This window comes from Lithobates pipiens, unplaced genomic scaffold, assembly GCF_037356315.1.
Source record: "Lithobates pipiens isolate NorthernLeopardFrog02 unplaced genomic scaffold, aLitPip1_a1.2 Scaffold_3, whole genome shotgun sequence".
Lineage (NCBI taxonomy): Eukaryota > Metazoa > Chordata > Amphibia > Anura > Ranidae > Lithobates > Lithobates pipiens.
The window spans coordinates 22,475,685-22,496,073 of NW_027507790.1; the positions used below are offsets into that span (position 1 = coordinate 22,475,685).

The following is a 20,389-nucleotide window of genomic DNA, read 5'->3' on the forward strand; positions in this document are numbered from 1 at the left end:
CAATATGTTGTCAAAATGTCTTGGCTGTGTTGATCTAGACTTTTTGACTGAAGCCAGTTGAACAACAGCCTTAATTCAGTGTAATGCAGCATGGAACAGCCTGTTTTTGTATTTCTGGTGCAAGTCCAGCTTACATTTTAAGTTTTTTTAGTCCGACATGTCACTCATAAACATGAGAACAGCTGAGACCTGCCTTAAAATGTTTACAATCTAAGTGAGGCCATTTTAGAACTTTCCTTATTACAGGCATTAGGTGGCACAAGGTATAAAAAAACAATACTTTGGGTTCCTTCATGTTTCTTTCCATCTCTTTCTGAATATCCCGAGAACACAAAAGTCAGGACACTCTAATATGCAAATGTTAATTTGACAAAGCAAAGTCAAAGACTGCTTCCTGCACCTTCTGTCTATTTTGCCTAACTATCTCATTTAAGGGTCATTAGGGAAGCAGGCAAGCCCCCATCTTTAAGCCCAACTATTAAATTCAAGGCCCATTAGGCAAGGCAAGCCCTCATCTTTAAGTCCTCAAGTCATTTTTTGCATTCTTTTCTATCTCCTGGGTTTTGTGTTCCTCATGAAGAGGTGTTCAAGTATCTTTAGGCAACTGATGGGGTTGCTTTTCAAACCTGGTGGCACTTACAATATTTTAATATAGAGAATTTGTTCTTTAAAGGTTGGAACAAGCCTAATAGAGAACTGAGAATTGAGCCTTTCCACAAGGAGTCTTGTAGTAGTCCTTTAGATAAAGTTCTGAATGAGGAGCACTTTAAACCTTAAGGGTAGCGTGCTGACTGCTGCTTGGGAGGTATTTGTAGGGTTGTGAAGTGTTTTCAAGGCACAAAATAATACTTTTGGTTTTATTCCCTGGTTAATACGAAGCCTGTAAAAGGATTAAAAGAGTGCATTAGAAATGGTGGGAAGTATAATTAAATCTCACGGCAGCATTCATGATTGATTGTAGAGGTGAATATCTTATAAGCGGAAAACTAAAATAGGGGTAGTTGAACAGTTATAATTTCTGTTTCCAATTATTGTTTTAAGACCTTAATGTCTTTATTTTCCATGTACATTCCTTTGTACTGCACAGTTTAAGCATCTCAGCTAAGTACGTTGTCTGCAATGCTGACAAATCTGGAGATGGCAGTAGTTAAAGGCATAGTTTACCTTTGCCAAAAAGCTGCCTATGCAGGTATGTGGTACCTGTAGATAAAAACAAATCGTGTAGCCCTAACCAAAGTTGAAGCAAGCTTTCACTGATTCAAACCCCCTCACATGTGCATTCTCTTCTGTGACACCCTGGCTCTGAGCTCAACGATTGATAACTCGCTCCCGTGATAGAGGTGAACAGTAAAAGCAAGGAGTCTCTTGGCAATGTCATAGCAACAAGGCATTACTGGATGAAGCAATTTCTGGGAGTATTCAGTCAGGCTTCAGGAGATACAAAAATGGCCTATGCCTATAAGAAGGGCAAATTTTCAACTTTGTTCAAAGCTGCACAGTTTTTTATCTACAGGCGCCCCTTACCTTCACAGGAAGTTTTATGGTAAAGGTGAACTTTGCCTGTAAAACAATGGCTGCAAATCACCTAACAAGATCCATTTCAATGCTAGTTGCTAAGAACGTGGGATATTTTGTTCATATTTTACCTGTAAGTACAGAAGCCCTATGTAGTGGGAAAAAATAAAGGTCAAGGGAGAATACACATTTCAAATTTTCCAAAAATAGCAGGTTAAGTGCGCGCAAACCAGATAGTGGCTGGCGTGTTAAATGGCAGACCTTCAAATACTCACTATTGTCTGTTTAGAAGAAGCAAACCCAAGATTTTTTAATACAGTTTGGAGGGAGGTATCATACGAGGATGCCTTTTAGTCTACCTAATGGGGAAAACTCATCCAAACAAGCGGTATCGAGCAGCATGTTATTGCACTTCAGTTTTCAAACTGCTGTGTGAACAATTTGAAAGCATTAAAGAGGAATTAGTCTCTAATTGTACCTACAGTTAAGCCTATAACAATTTGCACCGTTTCAGAGATATTTACTATATACGCTACCACCGATGTCATCGGCACATGTGCACTGAAAGAATGCCCGCTCTTGCCGTTTCTTCAGGGCCCATGACGTCATCGTGTCTCTGGCCAATCAAAGCGCCGGAGCCTATGAACCCAGTAGGGAAAGATGTCGGCCCTGTCAGCAGTTTGCTGCCACTGATTCAGGGCATTGTTCTAAGGTAAGTTTTTCATAATGAGTTAGTATCTCATGCACACTAGCTCATTATAACTTTGTCTTGCAGGGTTTGTTTTTTTTTTTTTTTTTTTTTTGAGGTTTACAACCTCTTTAAATGGCCATATTATGGCAGGAGTAGAAAATGTCCTAATATCAGTAGGAGTAAATAGTTTCCCCTCTTTGGTATGGGTGGGAGGAATGGCACTTCGTCACTGGTGTCAGCGGGAGGAATAGTGCCCTGTTTTCAGTGGCAGGAACTATTCCCCACTGTTACTGACGGTAGAGGGAATAATGCTCCAAGAGCTGGATAAAGCAAGCCAAGGGCCACAACCGGCCCCTGGGGCCACAGTTTTGTAACCACTGGTCTAAATAAACACACGTGTTAAGTTTGTAATGCGTAGGACATTTCACAGAGCTTATTCAAAAAGGATTTCTGCTTCTCATAGAAGTGGACAATTTGGTCAGGAGTTGGTGAGTGGACTTTAAATATTACTCATCTATGTGGTCATGATCTTCTGATTAGCTGACCTCGAGTCCTTATGTGATCTTATCCAGAGCATGGGGCCACTTTCTTTGTCTGTTAAGGTGTCAATGAATTCACCTAGATTTACAGTAGGTAAAGATAAAACAGCACGGAAGAAACAAAGGGGCTGACCACAGGATTTCACATAGATCACATTGAGTGGGAACCAATGAATCAGGAGATCATGACCATATAAATGCCCAATCCATTCTCTTTGCCATCATGTCTTTCATTCTCAATTTACTGTATTTTTATTTTTACTTGTGGATAACATGGTGACATTGCTAGGTTATTCCAATGTGGAGTTTCACCAACTTTGTGTCCTGGTGACATTGGAACTGAAATTGAGGGGAACTCCAAAACTTTGAGCTGTCGCCAAAAGAGGAATGGGGGGTTAAACTCTTCCATTAAGGACACCTGCTTCAGTGACAAGTCAGAGGCGATTTCCCATTACTTTGATATTTTCTTTCAATTCCTGTTGTGTTTACAGGGCAGGACGTGAAGGGAAATCTCCCAATGGCAAACCATTCCCTACACTATAAAAATGGATAAAAAAAGTAAAATTTTTATAGCTAATGCAGACAGCGTGGCTGCCGTAGTTCATTGAAGCATTTTGATGGTATAGCATCTGCATCTTCTGATTCCTTAACATATTGAACTGGACGGACTATTGTCTTTTTTTCAACCTTACCTACTATGTAACTATGTAAAATCCTAACCCAACATAAGGCACTCGCCCTTCCCCCATTATCATTAGTAAGAATACCTGATGAATAAGCATATCATGGATGTGAAGAGATGGCAATTATTTTCTTTATCGCTAATGCTACCGGGAACAATAAATATAACCTATAGAAACACTTACGTAATAGTTCCACTTTCAAGGTTACAGGCTGTGCTAAAGTGATTATAATGAAATACTTTATCGCTCAATACTAAAAGATGCTTTACTGCATTGCTGACTTTTTTAGATGGTGATCTCTGTGAAGCTGTTGACTAATTGATATGAAGTAACACTGTTAAATGTATTGTGACTACTGGTTACTATGTCCGTATTCTTTTTTTTTTTTTGGGGGGGGGTTGTGAGACAGTACCAAGATCATGTTGGTGTGTGACCCAATGTAGTCCAGCCTTTAGGCAAAGCAAGCTGGTCTTGTAGCATGCTTCTTTGCTATTTGTGCCATTACCATTGGTGATGAGCATCTAACATGGACAAAACACTTGAAAAAACACAATGTAGCAATTCTGATTTCTCCTGCTATCAAAAACGTTTCAGAGCCTTGAATTATAATGGTTTGATATGCATACAATAGGTTCGTCTAGGTAAAAAATGTTCTCTTGCCTAATCTGAAGTTTCCATGATTCTGTCTTCCCTCTCTATGCAGAGAATATTATGAATGGGAAGTTCTTCCAAGACTTCAGCAATGGCACAGCACTCAAAGATACCAAACCTGCAAATTTAGCTGTCCATAAAAACGACCTTGACCCTCTAAAGCTGGCTATAAACCAATAGAATTTTGTTGGACAGTTTGTATGGAATTTCAGAAAAATCATTCTTTAGAGCAGGGGTGCCCAACTGCTGGCCCACGGCGTCCTCTGATGTGGACTGCCACCTCCTGCTCTAGAATGGTGGGTCGGCAAGCCCAGATCATGGGTTTCCAAAACACTATCCCCGAACATCAGTGTGCAGAATGGAGCTGATGCTTCCTGTATATCGCTGACTCCTGTCACAAGCGGAGTGATACCAAATGTACTCCACCTGTGACAGGAGCGATACAGGAAGCATCAGCTCTGCTCTCTACTGCAGCCACATGCTTCCGGCTCCAATGGCAGAGAGTGGTGGCCAGAGTTTTCTGGCGGGGGGGCGTCCCCCTGTCAGAACACAACCTCTTAGTGGGGGAGATTGCTGCACTAATGTTAGATCCTTAGTACAATGGCTCTGACCAGAGCTGAGTGCAGTGTGTACCCAGCTTAAGGCTGGCCATACACAGTGTGAATTTCTTTCCTGTTGCAGGAAAGACATTTGCACAATTCCACCATCAAAACAGACAGTGTTGACGGGGGTGGGCAGGGGATGCTGTTTTCTCTGGGAGAAGACAGTGATTGTTGCTAGTGGCTACAGCAGTTGCTAGCAATAATCGCAAGAGACTATGGCAGGCTAGTTGTACCCAAGTTGATTGATCTATAAACTTGGTATGCTCAGCCTGCCCATTAATGGTTCAAATCTGTCTGATGATCCCCTGCTGAGCGGGGGGGTGGCTGCTCCTTGTCCTCTCTGCTTATTCAGAGCAGACACAGCCTGCTCTCCTCTATGGGTGGACGGAGGTTTACATCTGACTGCCATCCGACGCATGTCCATTTACATCCAACTTCCCATAGAGGAGACTAGCAGGTCCAATTGGGGCCACCTGAAAAACTGACAGGTGGACCCAATTGGTCCACTAGCATGAAAGGGCCCTGTGACAGACCTAGCCAGGAGAGAGGCTTTTGGAGAGTATTGAATGCTAGCCTCTTGACTTCTGATTATAGGCCCTGTATTTTAAGGGAACAATACTGTTTGCGAGGTGAATGAGAAATCCAGTCTGATCTGTATTAATCGGACTCAATTTTGTATATATGTATATATTGTATATTGTCTCATTTTGTTGTGGACTCTTTGCTGTGATCGTTTGGGGTGTGGCTGTATTCCAATTTTCTATTGTCTGTCTGCCTTGGCTATCACAGGATGTGTATCTCTATGGAGGGAGGGGGGATTCCTCCAGCAGCCCCCCTGCTGATGAGCCTGTTTACTGATGAGAAGTTAAACACACCTGACCTGTGTGTCTGTCATTGGACAGTTTAACTCTTTTGCAAGGGTGGGGGGAAAGAGTCTCGGAGTTATATTATCTGTTGTGTCCATGTGTGATAATAAATGAGTTTGTTGTTTGCCACTCCAAGACTGGTGTTGCCTGGTGACTGGGTGGGCCAAAGGGTCTTCGATAGCATTGGTTCTGAACAGATGAAGCATAAATGGTGGAAAGAGACCTGTTTGAGGATAGGGCTTTGTCACAGGCCCTAATGCCATGTACACACAATTGGAATTTTGGTTGGAAAAAGCTCTGATAGCTTTACAGACGGGATTTCGCTCAAGCTGTCTTGCATACACACGGTCACACCAAATTTGGACCGTCGAACGCAGTGATATACAACACGTACGACGGGACTAGAAAAAGGAAATTCAATAGCCAGTAGCCAATAACGTCCGTCTCGTTGAATCTGAGCATGCGTGAGTTTTTGCACGTCGGAATTGCATACAGATGATCAGAATTACCAAAACTTTTTCAGTTTGGGAAAATTGAGAACCTGCTCTCAATCTTTTGCTGGCGGAAATTCAGCCAGCAAAATTCTGATGGAGCCTACACACGGTCGCATTTTCCGACGAAAAGCTCTTATCTTTTGCTGGCCGAAATTCCGACCATGTGTACGCGGCATAAGTGAAATAAAACTGTGGACTAATTTCAGACCTGTCCTAAAGAGTTTGTGCACCTTTGCAATAAAATTCGCTTTAAGGCCTCATGTACAATGGACATTTTTACAGCTGCTGTTTTTGGCTTCAAACGTTTTTCTTTCTACAGCCAGTAAAAGCCCCAGTATTCTATGTGTCCATGCACACCTAGGCTGTTAGCCATTTTTGGCTGGGACGTTTTCTGGCTGGAAAAGAAAAAACAAAACTAGTGTGTTTGAAGAGGAGCTTTTCAGCTGTAAAAACTCTTTAAAATTCCTTTTACATTGGGACCATTTTCAGGTGCTTTAGTGCTGGAAATAGTCTCTAAGTGCCTGAAAACCACCTCCCATTCATTCAAGTGTGACTTTTCACACTGGGGTGGTTCGCTAGCGGGACATTCCGAAAAGTCCTGCAAGCAGCATCTTTGGGGTGGTTTGTGAGCTGTGTATTTAGTGCTCCCAAAACGCCCTGCCCATTGAAATGAATAGGCAGCACTTCTGAAGTGCCGCAACACGGGAGTTTTTAATCCCTTCTCTGGGCTTAAAAATGCCCCGCCCCGTCATCGGCACATGCGCACTTAAGCAAACTGAAGCAATGACACGTACGTGCTGTTGCTTCAGTTATACTGTGCTGTTACCAGGGGCTACCACACGCATGTGCAGGAGTGATGTAATCGCGGCTCCAGCCAATCACAGCGCCGGAGCCGCAATACCCGGAAGTAACCCCGGGAGAGATGACGGCCGCCGACGCGGTGAACAAGGACCATTGTGGGGGCTTCAATCTAAGGTAAGTAATTAATAATGAGCTGGTATGCTATGCTTTGTCTTGCAATTATTATTATTATTTTTTTTTAAGGGTTTAGAACCACTTTAAAGTGTTACTAAACCCTGTAATATGAACATAGTTCACCTGCCCCCAACAATGCCCACAGCCTCTAAATCTTATTTTTACATTAAAATACTGCCACTATATACCTTTTTTGGTGGATCTGTATACCACGGTTACATGATAAACTGCACAGTTTCTCCAGTGCTGAGAGTTCAGGTAGGAGGAGATTTCCATTACAGCCTGTATTCACGCCCACATGTTTGATGTCAATACCATGTGACCTGGCTATCTCTGAGAACAGGTAGAAAAGACACAACTGAGCATGTGCAGGTCGTCTACCCTGCCTGTGTGTTAGCTGGCCTTCCCCAGATAAACCGTGCAGAAGGGGAAGGATGTGTGCATACAGGATAAAACAGCCTTTTTACACAATGCACAGGATTAACCCCTGAAGTTCCACAGTGAGTATGCTATGCTGCATTTACAGACAGATTTTACTGTTGTGGATTTAGTGACACTTTAACCTTATTAGTGGCAGCAGGCCTAGTCATCATTTCCATGCAGTACATGCCCACAGGAAGTGCGCTGGGGGTTTGACTGGAAAAACCTGTTTTGCATGTGAGTCTAAAAGGCTAATGTACACAGGCTTTGGAAGCCGGATAGTGATTTGTTGCAATGTCAATGACTTGATCAAAATTAAAACACTGTATTTATTCTGCATCCATCAAACCAGCTTTCAGGTTTTTGTCAGATGTAAAACACAAATTTCTGTGTACACTAGCCCAGAGGGATATTCGGAGTCTATCTGCTCTCACAAAATGAAAGGAAATAGAAACTGTCAGGGACCCTAATTGCAGTGCAGCACTTAAAGCAGTATTAAACCCCAAACCAAAAACGTAACCTGTTGCAAATTTAATAATCATTCGATATGGTGGCTGCTTTTGTTTTTTTAGGCTTTTACTGTTTTCACGTGGTGATCTGGCCAGTAATACACAGTGAGATTTACTAAAATTGGAAAGTGCAGATACCTGATACAGCTCTGCGTGGTAGCCAATTAGCTTCTAACTTCAGCCTGAGGGCTTTTACACTGGAGCGGTGCGCTTGCAGGACAGTCAAAGTCCTGCAAGCCGCATATTTGGAGCGCTGTATTTACCGCTCCTAAAGCACCCCTTCCCATAGAAAACAATGGGGCTAAAACAACATTAAAGCGCCACAAAATATAGCGCCGCTTTACCGCCAGGGCCCAGAATGCCCCAGTGTGAAAGTAGCCTTAACCCTCCCCCCCCCCCCCCCTTCTGGTGTCACAGCTGGCACCTTTCAGGGGGTAAGAGGGTGCAGATACCTGTCTAAGGTACCTCAGGTATTTGCACCCACTTCCGGGCATAGACTCCCACGGGAGTCGATGCCGTTTCCTGTCTTGGCGCGCTGTCTGCTGGGACACGCACGGGTCCCAGAGACAGTGCGGACCATTGCCATTGCGCTGCATGACTTGCACATGTGCAGTAGGGAACCGGGAAGTGAAGCTGCAACGATTCACTTCCTGATTCCCTCACTGAGAATGGCAGCAGCGGCAGCAGCCGAGAGCCGATCGATCGGTCTCGGCTGCCGACATCGCTGGACCCTGGGACAGGTGAGTGTCCATTTTATTAAAAGTCAGCAGCTGTAGTATTTATAGCTGCTGGCTTTTAATATTTTTTTTGTAGGTGGAATCCCTCTTTAAGGTTTGACCTCATATTATATGGTTTTGGTAAATCTAAAGGAAAAAAATCTAAAGAAAATCATATAGTGTGTATCCAGCATAAGATTGCTCCCACTCTGGAGGAAAGAACAGCATGGTTATTCTGGGGGGGGGGGGGGGGGGCTTGTTGGATGTACTGGCAGACTTAAATACACTAACAAATTGAAGCCAAGCTCAAGATAATACTTTTTAAAGTGTTTAAACCCTTACAACGCACTTTGTGCTACAGGTAAGCCTATAATAAGGCTTACCTGTAGCTACCCAGGATATCTCCTAAACCGTGCATGTGCCAACGTCATCGGCACATGCGCACTGAAGCAATGGTATGTACGTGCTGTTGCTCCAGTGAATGTTCTGCAGCCAATGAACTCCCCAGTATGTTATCCTATGTATCCATGCATACATAAGCTGTTATCAGCGATTTTGGGCTGGGGCGTTTTCTGGCTGAAAAAAAAAAAACACACAGAACCAGTGCTTTTTCGGAGGCGTTTTTCCAGCTGTAAAAACATGCTAAGACCCCATACACACTATACAACCTGTTTGTTTTCGTTTAGATTTACCAAAAGCAGTGCAAGGGCCTGCCTGATTGCATGCAAATTGAAAGTCTTAAGGTTTGACCTCATTATATGGTTTTGGTAAATCTGAAGGAGAAAATCTATGGAAAATTGTATAGTGTGTATCTAGCTTTACTCTGATAAAAGCTTAAAAATGCTGAAAAACACAACTAATCAACGTTTAGCTGCTTTGTGAGCCATAAGCTTTTTTGGAGTATAGTTTTACTAAAAAAAGCACAGCAAAACTCATTCTTCAGCTACAGATTTCTACAGCCAAAGCTACTGGCTAACCCTGAAGTAGTCAGATAAGGACAGTTGGAGTAATGACAAAAGGCCTTATCTGCCTACTGGTTGTAGTTCTGGGTCTGTTGCTATTAAAGGATTATAAAGTAAGATAAGGTGTGTATGTGCACCTTATCTTTGCAAAACTCCCAAGAGCTAGTGCTCTTTAAAGATCTTCTCTGGGTGTCACTAATTGATGTGCTCCCTGTGTCACCAGTGGTGGTCATGTGCCCTTTTTAGGCATAGATGATAAGTAGCACTCCTGCTATGTGATACCAGTTTGCGGCCCTTGAATATGCCCAAATTTTTGTTCAATTTTAGGAGGGACTGACCCATTTTTTTTTTAAACCAAATCATTCCGTTGTCCCAAAGTTATCAAAGTGTTATTGTGTATTAAGCGTTTTTACACAAAGTCTAAATTATTTAATTTTGTTATTTGAAAACATTTAATATAAAGAAATGTCAAGAGTTAAAAATGGTTTACGTAGTTTGCCATATCATTTTTGTAATAAGAGTTCTATATGGCCCATAAAGTGGGGGTTATTGTAGTGTAGAGTCCTCTGCCTAAGGATTTTGTGCTAAAAAGTGCCCTTCTTTTCCATCTCAGAAAGCTGGAAGGTACGGTGTAGTCTGTAGGCTTTCAGATGTTGGAGCTAGCGGCATTCAGGCAGAATCTCAAGAAATGCTTAGATCAGGTCCCTTTTTTAAAGGCAGACATCAAGCTGTGTACAAACTGGCCCAAACCAGAGTACCAATTGGGATACCCAAAGCTCACTCACTAAAACTAACGAGTCCTTAGCTGAGGCACTTTCTCTTCAGGCCCAATGTCATTCTCATGATTCATCATTTTGCTTTACTCTGTAATGCGGGTCAGTGCCTAGGACTATAAGGCTAGGAATGGAGCCATCGTGGGGGGAAGGCACAATAGTGTACTATAGTACTATTCTTTACTTCAAACATCCTGTTGTATACAAACTTTAGAGGAAATTTATACCAGAAAATTTAGGTTTCAGTTGAAGTGGATACACGCTACAATACTTGTGAAGCTACTCCTTGGACACACTTCCTTACTGCAGTGTTATATAGGTATGGGCTTGCTGTGGTTTATGGCGTAACTCTAGGTTTTAGTAAACTTTAAAGTGACTAAATTTGTGCTTGTGTGTTTTTTAATAATTAAAATAATAAATTGGTTTATACTTGCCTGCTCTGTGCAATGGTGTTGTACAGAACAGCCCCAAACCTCGTCTGGTGCCCTCCACTGGCTCCTGTTCTGTGACTGCCCCATAGAACGCCACTTGCTATGGAGACCGACGTGCAGGCTCGCTCCTTAGCAGGGCTGTGTGTGCCCATAAACACACACTGAGCACACCTCGGCTCCCGCTCCAATGGCTCCCACTACTATTCCGAAATCTGTGAGACCAAGAAGAGGGAACTTGCAGATGGACACAGAGCTGAATCGATAAAGGACTTGTGTTGAGGAGGGGAACAGACAGTGCAAGGTTTTTTTTTACCCTAATGCAGAGAATGCATTAAATGGGTTGTAAACTCTCGTTTTTTTTTTCACCTTAAAGTGGAAGTAAACCCTCCTATCGTTTTCAGTCAAGGAAGCTGCCATCTTGGCCTCTAATAATTCTTCAACTGCCAGAATGCTGCACGTATGATCAGTTATGACACCCTCCCGTTCCCTCGGCGGAGAAGCACTCTTCCTCTCTGCCCGTTGTCTCAGCTCTTGAGTGAATAGATTGATGGCAGCACAGCCATTGGCTCCTGCTGCTGTCAATCAAATCCAATGACGTGGGCGGCGGGGCCGAGTCCTGCATTCTGTGTGAATGTACACAGATGCAGGACTTGGGAGCGCTCCTGCGTGGGTGTCCACCTTTTGGAGAGCCTTCGATGCAGGGAGGAGCTACCAGCGAGGATGGGGGGCACTCTGTGCATAACGAACTGCACAGTAGAGGTAAGTATGACATGTTTGTTATTTAAAAAAATAAAGAAGCCCAACCCCTTTTAAGGTAAAAAAAAATAGCATTTAGAACCATTTAAATAGTTAATTTGGACCATGCTAGTCCAAATAAAATTATCCTTCAACAATACATACAGCTTCTGTTTAAACTGTATGTAGCATCAGCTACAATACAATATACGACACTGTGCTCTGGGAGTAGAATGCAGACTTTGTCCTGCTTCTACAATAAATTCAAGTTGGTTGGAGTGCTGTTCGGCCATTCACAGGAAGCTTTGTATTTTCTGGATAACTACAAGGCTTCCTCTGATTGGGTTGAAGAGGCAGGCAGATGATATCATGATTTCCACCTTAGATAATCAGATGAAACCTTGTAGTCATCCAGAAAATAGCTGAGCAGCACTCAGTCCTACACAATTTTGTTTCAGGAGTGGGACTGGACTGGACTCATCCCACTGCTAGAACACATCGCTGTATACTGTATGTAGGCAATGCTTCATTGAGTTTATATGGCATTGACAGCAGCTAATTGTATGAAGGAAATAGTTGGTCCAAGCATACCAAAATTCACTAAAACTTGGAGTAAGGCTTGCAAATCCCTTTTCAACCTGTTTTTCCCCTTTTACAGTACTTATTTTGTTTTTTTAATGTTTTGTATTGTCGTGTTCAGTATATAGATGGTTGGTGCATTTTTTATAAATAGTGTCAGGTTATTTTTGTAGCCATTACTGGAATGATTATAGTATTTTGTATATATATATTTTAGAGAACTTGGGTTCTCTGCAGATAATGTAGGTGCACCTGATAAACACCCTTTGGGGGGGTTGAAAGGGTATTTCTTTTATGCTGCAATTGATGTGAAGCTTTTATGTGCACACGTTGGCTTGTATACCATCTTAAGCTCCCATTTACCCTACTGTAGCTCATCATACATTTTTTCACAGTGAGCATAGGGCAGCTACTTTATTTCAGTGGGCTGCCTTACACCTGACAATGAGGCATCATTGAGTTTTGCTTGGTTTTTCATGTGCCTTGCCTTTTTTTTTAATGTGCAAATGAGTGCATCTTGCTTGCAAGCTCTGCGATACCATTGGCATTTAATAGCACTGTGTGTTTCAAAAATTGCATGCACTGCACAAGTGTGAATGGAGGCTAAAGGACTCGCCCACGTGAATGCATAGCGCTGTACAGCATTAAAAGCCATTTCCTTTTTTGGACTAGCATGGAGCTTTGTCCAAGCCTCCTATATAAGTGAATGGAGACACAACGGCCTCGCCTGCACAGCCCAGCTAGAGGGGTATGTAGTGACGGGTACACAGCCCACAATGAGGGATGAGACTATGCATCCAGGGCCATGTACTGCCTCTGATTTCGACATTTTAAATCACTGACCTAGAACAAGTACAGAGATACAGTTCTTGGATTTCCCTTATAACAGATGTACCCTAAGGGCCCATTCCCATCTTCAGATGACCTTAACCTGTGTTTAGCACAGCAAACGGGTACACAGGAACTGCAATATGTTGTGTCATTCTTTTTAGCCCTTTGACGTTCTGCTCCACCGTTTGGTAGAGCACATTTTGAGTCATGCTAACTTTAAAGGGTTAAATCACATCCCAATGCACTATTATAGTAGAAGGCAATGTAGTCACACTTCACCAAACCACAAAGCACACACCATGCTTTTTGATGCACTGCGTTAAAAATAAATCAGTTCTGTTATTCAGTGTGTTAAGGTGTTGTACCATCCCATTCAAAACAAATAGCCTGCCTTAACACACAATAACATAGTATGTTAATGGAGTACATTAATCTCAAGCATAGTGTGAATCTGACCTTATAGAAGGTAAATGTAAACTGCTGGGGGGGCTATCTTTAAGTGGAAGTCATTGCTTAGCCCTGCGCATTTGAAGTTATTCTAATTACGGGGCTAAGGATGCTCATTTATAGTTGCTACACATAGCAGAAATAGATTTGGCTTCTTAAATAGGAATTTGCCATTTGTTTACTATTTTAAAAGGTCAAAATTAATGTATGCACTTTTTTTTTTTTTTTTTTTCCCATAGTTTGAAAAACCTGTGCATGTCAAACTCCATTGCCATCTTCTGCACCTCTTCGCGCTGATTAAAAAAAAAAAAACTCTTAGCCCTTGTACACGCAGTCGGAGATTCCGACGGAATGTGTCCTAACCGACCGTTTTGTCGGATATTCCGACTGTGTGTGGTCTGCATTGGACTTTTTCCGTCGGAATATACGACGGACCAAGTTTTCCAACTTGCCGGTAAAATTTTCAGACAAAATGCTCCGATCGGACATACTCCGATCATGTGTAGCCTACTCCAACGGACAAAGTGCCACGCATGCTCAGATCAAATTCCTAGACCAATGCTATTGGCTACTAGCCTGAACGTAGTCCCGTCGTAACGAAATAACGTCATTACGTTATGTACAATCGAATTTTCCGACAACTTAGTCTGACCGTGTGTATGCAACATCACTTCCGGACCTCTTCCGAAATTAATCTGTCGGAATTAGTCCGACTAATTTGGTTGCCGGAATCTCCAACCGTGTGTACAAGGGCTTATAAGTGAGTGACCAGTTGGGAAAATAAAGTGTGCCGATTGAGGCCCCGTCCACGTTGTGTTGTGAGAACCCACATGTTCTCATGCACATTACCGCAACAAGAAGCACCGTACGCTACCTGTGATGGTGTTGTGCCTTTCATTCTGAATGACACTTTAAAGTGGACCTTCAGTCACTTTCAACTTTCCATCTATTACATTTTCTGCCCTTGTTTTAACTTTGGATTAGAGCTGCAACTAATGATTGATTTGTCTGTCGACTAATCTATCGATTATTTTTTCGATTAGTCAACGACTATCCGATTATTTATTTTTATTTTTTAATGAATCTAGTGGTATTTTTTGATTAGCTAATTAATCCTTTGGATAACCTTGAGAGTATTGTATTGGCGGGCAGAGTATTGGCGGGCAGAGTATTGGAGGGATGGCTGCTTCCATCCGACCTCTCCCCTCCACTGCACAGATCAGTACAGAGAGGGGAGAGAGAAACCGGCGTCATGTCATGACGCCGGTTTGTTTACAAGTGATCGCTCCATCGGAGAAGAAAGAGTGTAGAAAGATGGCCACCGCTTCAGAGCTAGGCCGAAGCCGTGGCCTCTCCTAAGGCCGAGACTGCGGAGCGCTCCGGAGCGCGGCATGTGCGCTCGGAGCACGGATCGGTGGCGATCCGTTGCACCCCTAGGGACGGCGGCACGGAGGGGGAGAAGAGAGGGGGATGGCGGCACGGAGGGCAGCGGTAGATACTAAGCACTGCCCCCACTGTGACGCATCGACGCCCTGCATGCACATCGACGGATTTTCTTAGTAGCAGCTCTACTTTGGATAGAAAAAACATTTTTTTTTCTGACAGTAAATGCCTTATAAAGTCCACTTCCTGTTTATTGTCTGGTAAGAAGCCTAGGCTTATGACATCATGCCTCCCTCTCTCCTTCCGGGAGGGGGAATTAGTCATAACAGGGCCAATCAGGGCTGGAGGTATGCCTCCTGTGTAAATCCAGGAAGTGGACAGGCAGCAGCTTCAGCTGCCCACAGTTAAAATGAATTCAGCCAGACTAAGGCCCCTTTCATGCTGGGGTGGTGCAGGCGCCTGCTGTAAAATGGCGCTAGTTTTAGCGGCTGTTTTTGGCTGTCAGTGGGGGCAGTTTTAACCCCCTACTAGCGGCCGAGCAAGGGTTAAAAATACTGCAAAGTATAGCTGCGCTGCCCCATTCATTTGGGGAGGAGCGGTATACACATCGCTCCTTCACTGCTCCAAAGAAGCTGCTAGCTGGACTTTTTTTTTTTTTTACCGTCCTGCCAGCACACCGAGGGCTTTCACACTGGAGTGTGAGGAGCGGCTCTTTCAGGGCGCTTTGCAGACGCTATTTTTAGTGCTGTAGTGCCTGCAAAGTGCCCCAGTGTGAAAAGGGTCTTTGGGTGGATTCACACCTATGTGTTTTTAGTGCTTTTTGCAGATTTGCACTACAGAACATGTTCCATAGGAAACCGTGTTAAATGGACTGAAATGCAAAACTGCAAAATGCAAAAAGCACAAAAAATTAATAGGTGTCAATCCAGCCTTAGTTGAGGGAAATTTCTGCAGCAAATTTAGCAAGTACAGAATCACAGTATATATTAAACACGCAAAGTTGTTGGAGGGAAGCTTCAGAATGGCGAAGATATTTTTATTACAAATTCTATGAGCAGACTGCAGTTCCTCTTTAATGCACCTCACCTAATGTGCATTGTAGTACGGTGTGCTGTAAAAAAAAAAGAAAAAAGTAAAGGTTATGTTTGTACTTGGTGAGGTGCATGCCAGTCCAATAACCTTGAATGGACTGCCTAAAGCATAGCACATAATGATGTGAAAATACATTTGTGCACCTCGGTAAGGTGTGAAGGGTAGGGTTAGGATTGTTTGTGTTATGTGAAGCTGGTATTGCACACTATGGAGTATAGCGTGGTAATGAAGCACAATCTCTCTGCATGCCCCCTCTATCCCTCTATCAGTCCAGCACAATGCACGCTGACTTGGGGAGTGTCTGAATGCTGTGAAGCAGAATGTATTCAGTTCTACTGGCAATGGCCTCGACAGCAAACTTCATTGATGTCATTCTATTCTGTAATGTGGGCCAGAATTGTATTGCTTTTATTTCCGAGCCAGAAAGGGATCACTCTGCCACCAGATGACATATTGCAGTAAGTACTGTGTCCTGCACAGAAAACGGGGTCCCTTTAAATGCATGCAAGAGTGTTTGATTGCTGAGGACAATTCCTGTGTGTCTTCTCCCCAAATCTATCCATAGCCCTGTATGATGACGGTAAATATTAGTGATTTATTATCATTTTCCAGGTATCTGTCCCTTAATAAAGATATGGATGGTATTTGTACAGCTCTGCCTTAAGTACAGTTTCTATCTGTGTGGATTTCTATGTGTTTTCCATGGAAGAAATGAGCTAGGAAATGTGGTGCCAGGAACAGGAGGTCTGCTGCATGCTGAAGCATTAAATATTTGTAGTCCCAGCAGCTGCTCTGAGTGGGTGGATCACACAAACAGCCTTTCCTCGCACTAGCGTATTTTGTCAATACATGACTATGAAGAGGAAGCAAACCTTGACAACAAAAAAACGTCTTCCTAGCTGCCTGAATAAACTATTCCTTTAACGCCTGTTTTAACAAAACTCAAATTACAATTGATTGCTATATTCTCTGTATATTGGTGTAATTAGAAGGTATTCTCTGATCACAATTGAAAATGACACCCTGAGATACATACCTGCTCGGGGCTAATCAGCCAGGTATTGCACCAGGCCACCTCTTCATTTTATCAGTAATCCAATGATCTCAGGACCCCTGCTTGTAAGGAAGAAGAGTCCCTATACACACAGCCAGTGCAAGCTCATACTCCTTATTTTTAGATATTTACTACAGGTACTTGTATAGCACCATTAATTTACGCAGCGCTTTACATATACATAGGTATATTGTACATTCACACCTTACTTAAAGGATAAGTTCACCTTTCTACAAAAACTAATAAATGCACATCTTTTTGCAGGTAAAATGTATTTATAATTTTTTTTGTAGTAGGAGCCTGTACAGTATCTCACCAGGGATCAGCAGACCTCCTGCACACTGTCAGTGTATCTGCTTGTCTGTACATGCTGTACTGATAAACCGATACTCCCTGACAGGAAGACTCCATGACCTACTACAGCGCTCCACAGTGCCATGGTAGTTCATTGACAACTACAAGCCAGCAGCTGCTAAGGAAGTTGGGACTTGTAGTTCATTCAGTTACACAGAGCATGTGACTGAATGAAGCGGCTGTGCTGTTTTCAAACAGTGATAGCTAGTACAGTTCCCGCATCGTATATCTCCCAGCGGCAGTTCACCCTGCCCTAATCAAACTGCTGACACCCCCAAATCAGTTCACATATCACAGTGCGATCTGCAAACTCGCACAGGAATCGGATTGCATGGATGTGAACACCCATGCGATCCGATTCTGCTGCGGACCATAAAAAGGGTCCTGTTCGAGTTTGGTCCGAATGTGATGCAAATTCAGCCATACTGTCTGTATGGCTGAATTTGCATCACACGCACATGACATGTTATTTGCACTGCAGTGGGTACGAATCACATGTGATCTCGCACCATGTAGCAGTGTGACCTGGCCCTTTGAAGGACACAGCTTGATGTGCATGCACCATTGTCCTGAGTTCACATGCTTGTCTGCCCTGCAGATCCAGTGTTGTCCTGCTGCAAACCCCTGCTCAGGTGTGATAGCCAGGGTCCTTCACCGCTTGCGTCTTTTGTTCTAAGACAGCTGCCTCTTCCAGGTTTAGGCAGCTGGCCTACTATGACATGCATCAGCTCTGCCCACCAGCCACTGTTTGTATTACTTTTTCAGCCTCCTGGCATATGTTATGCCAGGAGGCTGCAAGAGCACAACACAGCATTATTGCGCAGGTGAGAATGGGGTTGGGGCGGGAGGTAGACTCATGCAGAGTGAGTGAAGGTCTGCTTTGAAGAAGTTGCAGCTGTTTTGAGTGAAGGTTTTTGGCCATCTTGATTAGCTGGTACATGATGACCTAACTCCTGTATATGCCCAGAAGTTGGTCATCCAGGCACTGTGCCAGAAATGTAAACTGCTCATGTACCCTATAGAAGAGAGAACCGTGAGCCAGGCGGATAGGTTTATTTTATTCCAAAAGAGACATCGCAAGTTTCTTCTGTGATAAATAGCCTGCCCACTTGCAAGTTTATTTTTTTTATTATTATTTGACGGGAACTGGGCACAAAGCCCACAAACTGAACACCACCCTAGAGGTTGTAACCCATCACACCTGGCCAATTACCATTAATGTCTCCTTACTTTCGCCTATGCGTTTTACGTAATTAGAAGGTTTTTATATCAACATCTACTTTTCAGGAAGCCGAGAAGCATCACATTTCCCAGTTCATTTAGCATTTTGGTAGGCTGAGGCAGTTGAGCACAGTGTAGGCTGAGCCACCATTTTAAATCTCCCACTGTTTTTTTTTTCTGCTCTGCGGGCCTTTTGATGCAGCTACATTGCTTGGTATACAAGCAGTGTTCGCTGCTGAGGCAGCTAAGCATGGTTTATGCTCAATCACATATTTATATTTCTCTCTGTAAGTGTTCGTTTACACTTGCTTCAAAACATGGCTTTGGACACGCTTTGTTACAGCTTCTGTCACAAAAAAAATGGTTCGCTTACTGTCCTTTTTTTCACCTTGCTTTTGCTTGGTGCTTTGGTGGGGCTTTGAGCATTTGGTGGGGCTTCGAGTGAGCTTTGCCATAGACTTCTATGGAGGCTTTGAAGGCGCTTGAAGCACCATTAAAGCTTCATGGGTTATAATTTTTAAAGCAAAAGCAAGTTGTAAACAGGGCTGTAAGCTAACAGGAGCTTTGACTAGCGTTCAGAGAGCTTTAACAAAGCCTGTCTGAAGCCTTGTTTTGAAGCAAAATAGGTGTTGATGTGTGTTGAACCCGCAGCCAGTGTAAATGAGCCCTAACAGGTTTTGTGGGAGCGTGCACACGCTATAATGTGCACTTGAGCATATGCCAGTACACGTGCATGAATGCCAAAACAGTATATACAAGCCTACAGTTCTGTTTTGTCTATTTACAGCCCCAGCCTGGTGGCACCTGATTGCTACTGGGGAGTCCAGCTCCAAATTCAGATGCTGGGGGGAAATGGTATTGTGCACTGCCAACAAGAGGGTAGGATAAAGCTCCTTGACAGAGGGAGCGCTTATATTGGTAAGCTATGCTTTTTCTTAAAACCCGTGCACCACATTATTATGCTGACAGTACTTAGTGGCAGGTTTGATCCACTGGATCCCGAACATCAGCCTGTTTCCCAGGAATTTTCAAGGCTGCACTGCAGGACTTGGACTTGGAATGTATTAAAGGGGTTGTAAAGGTAAATGTTTTTTCACCTTAATGCATTCTATGCATTAAGGTGAAAAAACATCTGACAGTGCCGGCGCCCCCAGTGCCCCCCATTGGCTCGCGCTGCTGTCAATCACATCCACCTGACACGGAGCGCCAGGGGGCGGGCCGTGTGATACAGTGAGCGGCTATAGCCGCCGGTGTCCCATCATATAAGGTCCCCCATCCGATAGTGCCCGCTGTGTACTGCGCATGCGCAGTACACAGCAACACAGACTCCGAAAATAGCCGAGGATGAACGGCGCCTGCGCCGTGAGTCCAGGTTCTAGCCCCACCATCCAAGTGGACATAGAGTAGGAATAAAAAAGAGCTGAGCGAGGCCGAGCCCGAAGCGTGGCGAGCGAAGCTCGCCCGCGAGGGGCCCTCTAATTTTCACAACCCTATATCCACTTGGCTGGGGGGGCTACCACCTACACTCACGGCGCAGGCGCCGTTCAGCTTCTGAGATTTTCCGAAGCTTCTTCTGCCCCGTTCTGCGCATGCTATATCATGGCAGGACGCTATCTGCCAGAACACCGACTGTATGACGGGAGCGCCACCCGCAGATGCTTCTCACCATGCGAGGGAGCTCGCATGAACGTCAGAAGCACCTGCGGGAGGAAGCCGAGACAGCCGCCGAGGGACCCCAGAAGAGCAGGTTCGGGGCCACTCTGTGCAAAACGAGCTGCACAGTGGAGGTAAGTATAACATGTTTGTTATTTATTTAAAAAAAAAAAATTCACTTTACAATCCCTTTAAAGCTGGGCAGTGTGCTTG

At 43.7% G+C, this 20,389-nt stretch overlaps 1 protein-coding gene across 7 annotated transcripts in view; it reads left to right on the forward strand.

The window, feature by feature from the left end:
• Nucleotides 1-20,389, forward strand: part of ASPHD2 (aspartate beta-hydroxylase domain containing 2) — a 164,152-nt gene that overhangs the window by 78,636 nt on the left and 65,127 nt on the right. Inside the window, exon 1 of one of the 7 annotated variants that reach the window (XM_077461371.1) lies at nucleotides 2,109-2,227. The exons of 4 other annotated variants lie outside the window; for them this stretch is intronic. The gene's annotated coding sequence lies outside the window, so the exon portion shown is untranslated. Of the gene's footprint in view, nucleotides 1-2,108; nucleotides 2,228-7,381; nucleotides 7,517-16,204; nucleotides 16,353-20,389 lie in introns of those variants that run through there. 2 more of the 7 variants (XM_077461370.1, XM_077461369.1) reach the window with 2 other exon arrangements.